At 37.9% G+C, this 5,565-nt stretch overlaps 1 non-coding gene across 1 annotated transcript; it reads left to right on the plus strand.

The window, feature by feature from the left end:
* Nucleotides 1–4,870: 4,870 nt before the first annotated feature.
* Nucleotides 4,871–4,976, plus strand: LOC128250188 (U6 spliceosomal RNA). The gene has a single exon (XR_016237462.1). It is a non-coding gene; the product is annotated as a U6 spliceosomal RNA (small nuclear RNA).
* The last annotated feature ends 589 nt before the right edge of the window (nucleotides 4,977–5,565 follow it).

Below are 5,565 nucleotides of genomic sequence, written 5' to 3' on the forward strand. Positions count from 1 at the left end.
TATATATATATATATATATATATATATATAAACAAATAGTAAATGAGTATATGCATATATACGTACAGGTATGTGCATACCGACGTCCACCTGTATGTATAGGTGCATATCTGGGTACAGGACATTGCAAACAAAACGTAGACAAGAAAACACACAAGCCACACAAGCCACACAGAGAACACTCTCCTTCATCCATATATATATATATATATATATATATATATATATATATATATATATATATATATACACACACATATATATGTATATATATACATACACACACATATACGTATATGTGTATACATATATGTATGTATATATACATGTGTATATATATATATATGTATGTATGTGTGTATATATATATATATATACATATACACACTTATATACATATATATGTATATATATATATATATATATATATATATACATACACACACACACACACACACACGCACACATATATATCTTAACTTTTTACTTGTTTCACTCATTAGACTACGGCCATGCTGGGGCACCGCCCCGAAGAATTTTTAGTCGAATGCATCGACCTCAGTACTTATTCTTTAAAGTCTGGTACTCATTCTATCGGACACTTTTGTCAAACCGCTATGTTATGGGGACATCTATCTATCTATCTATCTATCTATCTATCTATCTATCTATCTATCAACATACATACATACATATTAACCATTTTCAACTTAATGAACGTCCAGTTCGTTGAAAAGAAACAAATTTGAAAGATTCGGCTCCTGTTTTAAATCTGATAATTTTCTAAACATTTTGTTTTTTTTCCGTGAGAATTCTATAATTCCGTTGATCTCATACCTGGTATAATTCTATGTTTTTGCTAAAATTTCATCCAATTTTATGCCAAATTTCTTTAGAATTCTTCATTTGGTTGCCCCAAAGCAGACTGAAATATTTAACTCAAGCGGTTCTATGCACGCTAGAAAAAAATCATTTTAAAAACAAACTATTTTTATAATTCGTTTTTAACTGTTGAACTTGACGCGGATACGGCTATAAATAACCATATGCAGATTTCGTGTTAAGAAACCATTTTGAATAGAAAAAGTCTTACAGTTTAAATTATTTTTATGTTTGTAAAATAAGCATTTTTACTGCAGGGGTGCCGTTAGACATTTGGAATTTTTACCTGTTTTTCTTTCTTTTATTCAGTTTAAGAAGTGTGAAATCTCTTCAAGATGTTTAAGATCTTTGAAACTAAACGAGTTAAGAGATTCTGGGTTTGTTAGAATGGATAATTGTTAAGTCTTCTTTTTTTTTTAATGTTGGAATTTAGCATCTTTGCTGAACGCTTACCGGTGAGGAAGGGAGAAAAGGTGTGACGGGAGAGAGCGAGAGAGAGAGAGAAAGAGGAAGAGCGAGGGGCAGAGAGAGAATGCGGAGGAGAGGGAGAGAGAGAAGGTGGAGAGAGAGGGAGCGAAGGAGGGAGAGGAGAGAGTGAGATGCGAGAGAATGAGATGAAAGAGAGAGAAATAGAGAAAGAGGGAGAGAAAGAAAGAGAGAATGGAAATTTTTAGAGGAAGTAGAATGAATGAGAGAACAGGAGGCGAGAAAGAAAGAGAGAGAGAGAGAGAACGAAAGAGAGAGGGAGAGAACAAGAGAGAGAGAGAACGAAAATGAGAAGGGAGATTTTTAGAGACGGTAAAATGCAAGAAGAAGCTAATTCACAAGGCCCGAAATTTTGGGGGAGGGGGCCAATCGATTAGATCGACCCTAGTGCGTAACTGGTACTTAATTTATCGATCCCGAAAGGATAAAAGGCAAAGTCGACCTCGGTGGAATTTGAACTCAGAACGTAAAGACTGACGAAATACTGCTAAGCATTTCGCCCGGCGTGCTAACGTTTCTGCCAGCTTCGCGCCGCCTTAACTGAAAATGTATTTTGTAAAAGAATGTTTTAATCGGTTTGTATTGTTAGAAGTCGAATTGGAAATTGTTTAATTAGGAATTATTCGGAGAAAAAAAAAGGAAGAAAAAATAAAATGGAGAAAAGGAAAAAATGTTGGCATTGTTTTCTTGATTGTGTTATTTAAAGTAGGAAATGTGAAAGAGGAGAAAAGAAAAAAGGTGGAAGGAGAGAGATTGAGAAAGAAGGGGGGTGGGGATTGGAGGAGAAGGATATGAAAAATGAGAGAGAGAGAGGGAGAGAGAGAGAGAGAGAGAGAGAGAGAGAGAGAAATAAAAGAAGGATGGGGAAAAAGAAACGGGGAGAGAAAATGGAGAGCGAGATGAAAAGAGAGATGAGGAGACAGAGAGAGAGAGAGAGAGAGAGAGAGAGAGAAAGAGAGAGAGAGAGTGAGAGAGAGAGAGAGAGGGAGAGAGATAGAGAGAGAGAGAGAGAGAGGGAGAGAGATAGAGAGAGAGAGAAAATGATGAGAGATGGGGAGAAAGAGGCGGAGAGAGGTTGGATGAGAGATACGAAGAGAAGTGGCGTGGGAAATAGGAAAAGAGAGATACCGAAGGGAGAGATGGTGGTGGTGGTGGTGAGAGATAAAGAGAAAAAAAACGGGAAAGAGAAAGATGGCGATAGGGGGGGGGAGATGGAATGGAGACAGGAAGTACGATGGAGAGAAAGAGGCTGGAGATAAAAAAAAAATAAAGAGACAGATGGAATTAAAGAGGAAGACATTCGCTTATAACGTGGGACTTCGAGGCCCGCAAGCTTTCCACTTAACTTAAGTGTCTGCTCCATTAAAGTTAGACTAAACAGCAGCAGCAGCAGCAGCAACAATGAAATTTCGCTTCTAAGACTTTGGTCAGTTCGTGGTTATAGTGGAAAGACGCTTTTCCAAGCTGCCACGCAACAAGATCGAACCCGGAATGATGTGATAGTGAAATAACCTTCTGACTACAAAACCATGTCTGTGGTCATTTCAGGAGATCCGGCTGCTATTGCTTGTAAGATGAGCGAGCGCCAGTATATAAGGACTGTCTCGGGTCCAAGACTCAAAGGACTGGTTTCCTAGCTTCCATGGCATATAAGTGACCGACATCACAACATTTACCCCTGAACGGGACACCAGTCCATCGCAGATTTACCAATTTACAGCTGAGTGGAATGCAGAAAAGTGAAATGAAGTGGTTTGTCCAAGAACACAACGCACCACCCGGTACGGGAATCGAAACCACGATCTTAGACCGTGGATACAACAACCTAACCACCTGGCCACACGCCTTCACAACACCCTCATAGATCTCTTGAATAATGAGCGCCCCTTAAGGCGGTGGGCTGGCAGAAACGTTAGCAGGCCGGGCGAAATGCTTAGCGGTATTTCGTCTGCCGTTGCGTTCTGAGTTCAAATTCCGCCGAGGTCGACTTTGCCTTTCATCCTTTCGGGGTCGATAAATTAAGTACCAGTTACGCACTGGGGTCGATGTAATCGACTTAATCCCTTTGTCTGTCCTTGTTTGTCCCCTCTGTGTTTAGCCCCTTGTGGGCAATAAAGACAAGAAACGTTAGCACGCCGGGTGAAATGCTTAGCGGTTTTTCATCTGTCTTTACGTTCTGAGTTCAAATTCCGCCGAGGTGGACTTTGCCTTTTATCCTTTCGGGATCGATAAATTAAGTACCAGTCACGCACTGGCGTCGATCTAATCGACTGACCCCGCTCCCCCAAAATTTCGGGCCTTGTGCCTAGAGTAAGAAAAAAAAAATTTTTTAGTGAATTAGCTTCTTCTTGCATTTTACCGTCTCTAAAATGTTCTATCTCTATGCGCGCGCACTTGTGTGTGTGTGTTTGTGTGTCTTTCGTTCTAACTTTTCTAAATCTTCTTTCTCCCTTTCTCACTCTATTTTCTCTCTCTCTTTTATTCTACTTTCTCTAAAAATTCTTCTCTCTCTTTCCCTCTCCTCTCTCTCTTTCTATCTTTCTTTCTCTCCTCTTGTTCTCTCTTTCATTCTACTTTCTCTAAAAATCTCCCTTCTCATTTTCTGCCAGCTCGCCGCCATATATATATGAGTGTGTTTGTGTGTGTGTCTGTGTTTGTTCCCCCCCCCCCCCACCGCTTGGCAATCGATGTTGGTGTGTTTACTTCCTCGTAACGTAGCGGTTCGGCAAAAAAGACACCGATAGAATAAGTGCTAGGTTTACAAAGAATAAGTCCTGGGTCGATTTGTTCGACTAAAGGCGGTGCTCCAGCATGGCCGCAGTCAAATGAAAGAAACAAGTAAAAGAACAAAAGAATAAAAGAATCTACACAATTCGAACTCAGATTATAGAACTAGAATATATATACTGTGAGGAAATTTCCGAAGCTTTTATCCAGTGGTTCTCATCCGGGTCTATATGGCCCTTGGGGGTCCATATCGTCCCTGAGTGTCCATTTGGCTCTTCGGGGTCAATATAAGATTTTGTTGTTTAAATCACTTAGACTTTTACAATACACAAATTATTTTAATTTTCTTAAACAATTCCTAATATTAGTAGGATGTGTATTTTTATGCGCATCGAATGGCTATGGAGATCCAGTAGAATAAAACATGAATTAAAAAGGTCCTTAGGCAAAAATGGTTGAGAACTACTGCCCCCAACCACAAGGCCACGCACCACAGGATTTTTCAAATAAGTTGAACATGATGTTGTTATGTTATTAAGAATGAATTTATTTCAGTCTTTGGCCAATTCAGATTATTGATTGGAACTTGATAGAATATTCATATTTGTGTGACAGCTTTGAGAATCGAACATCTGTTGTCTTTTATTTTAGGAAAATAGAAAGAAAAAAGACCCCCCCCCCCAAAAAAAAAACAAACGGAATTGCAGAAGATTGTTTAAGGCTATTCATGAGACTTATTCTTGAAAATATGTTAATACTGACGCGAACAAGTAACATTGTCGTATGGCTGTATGTATACCAAAACTGAAATGATACTGAGTAGATTAGCATTGTTCCTGCGCCAGGATGATACGCAAATTCGTGAAGCGTTCTACACACACACACACACACACACACACACGTGTGCGTATATACACCATTATATATACACACACACTGACACATAAAACACACACACATATGCCTATATTTGTACGTATGTATATATGTGTGTGTATATGTATGTATATATATATATATATATATATATATATATATATATATATATATATATTACACGCACATATATATATATACATGTATACTTGTATGTATTTACGTATGTATGTGTGTATGTATGTATATATATGTATATACTGAACCGGTGTATAAACATCGTAAAATATATCTACGATATTTAAGAGCTCAATTATAAACATACCATTAAACTCCAATACATTATTTAATTAATTAATTATATTCGTTGATTACATAATTATATAAATTACGATATTTTAAATCTACCTATTGAAACAGTTGTTGAACTCGAAGTAATACAAATTGTGCTATAAGTAGAAACGAATTAATATCCATTTGCGATAGAAAAAGTTGAAGGCCTCAAAACCACATTTTTTTTGCAACCATAACGGATGACCCACCGTTGGGCCAAAGCAATCCTTCGAATTTCTCATAAAGTTAAATTCGCGCTTT

Source organism: Octopus bimaculoides, chromosome 19, assembly GCF_046866305.1.
Source record: "Octopus bimaculoides isolate indiv1 chromosome 19, ASM4686630v1, whole genome shotgun sequence".
Lineage (NCBI taxonomy): Eukaryota > Metazoa > Mollusca > Cephalopoda > Octopoda > Octopodidae > Octopus > Octopus bimaculoides.